Source organism: Jaculus jaculus, chromosome 2 (assembly GCF_020740685.1).
Source record: "Jaculus jaculus isolate mJacJac1 chromosome 2, mJacJac1.mat.Y.cur, whole genome shotgun sequence".
Lineage (NCBI taxonomy): Eukaryota > Metazoa > Chordata > Mammalia > Rodentia > Dipodidae > Jaculus > Jaculus jaculus.
In genome coordinates, this window is record NC_059103.1 from 191,974,613 (window position 1) to 191,975,968 (window position 1,356).

Below are 1,356 nucleotides of genomic sequence, written 5' to 3' on the forward strand. Positions count from 1 at the left end.
TGCCAAGCATAGTTCTGGGCTCTGAGGTGCATAGCATGTCTGTGTTTTGTGAATTTTATACTTAAAGAAGTAGAAATTAAGTAAATAAATATCTCTTTTCAATAATTATAAATGTTTTGGGGAAAGTAACAGATAATGTGACAGACAGCACCAGAGGCTAGAATAGCTCTTTAGATAGTATGGCCTGGAAAGGACTCTTTGAGGAGGTGATCTGCATGACAAGAAGAAGTCAAACATTGTAACTTCTTTTTTTTTTTTTTTTTTTTAAATTTTTTTATTTGAGAGCGACAGACACAGAGAGAAAGACAGATAGAGGGAGAGAGAGAGAATGGGCGAGCCAGGGCTTCCAGCCTCTGCAAACGAACTCCAGACGCGTGCGCCCCCTTGTGCATCTGGCTAACGTGGGACCTGGGGAACCGAGCCTCGAACCGGGGTCCTTAGGCTTCACAGGCAAGCGCTTAACCGCTAAGCCATCTCTCCAGCCCAAACATTGTAACTTCTTAGAGACAGATGCTTTATGCAAAATAAATAGTAACTATTAATGGCACTGAAAAGAGAACAAGCTTTTCATGACTGGTGATTGCGGGGAGGCAGGAGCCAGTTTGTAGTGGAGTAAGGAGGTAAGATTCATGCTCACCAGGTGGTCATGGAAAGAAATAAAACAGGCAGAGCATGTTTCATCTTAGGAAACATAGTATCCTTGGATGAAGTGACATTTAAGGACATGTCAGCAGATGTGAAGGCTTTCACACTGGCTGTTCCATGGATAAATATAGAATAGCAAAAGTGTAAGAAACACAGACATTTCTGATTAAAAAACAAAACAGAAAAGGAAAAAAAAAAACATATCCTAGTAGCTTGATCTAAGAAGAGAAATGTCCAGGGGAACCCAAGGCCTTGAACTGACCTCTGTCGGGGTGAAAATACTAATATTTTGTTTTAATGCTCAGAAGTAATCACAACTCAAATCTGAAGAGGTTTCCTAATTGTCAAGTGGCCTTCTTTCCCTACTATTTTTTCTATTTTAAAATCTCAGCATCCTCCCAGAAGTGATGTCAGGGGTGTCCTTATATTATTACAAATGAACAAATTGGAGGCATTTACCAAGGGCCAGAACCTGGTGAAGTAAAGTTAGAATTCAAATCCATCAGATACCAATGGCATGCTCCTCTTCCTGTGGACGTCACCTTGGGGCATTCCAAAACTCTTATTTTGTGAGACACACAATTGTCTGTATTTAGTACTGTGTTTTTCTGGATATTAACATATTCCAGACACTCACACCATTCATCATAGACTATTACAGCCTGTACATAGATCTAGGAGAAAGGAAGGATGGAAGCATCAATTACCTTG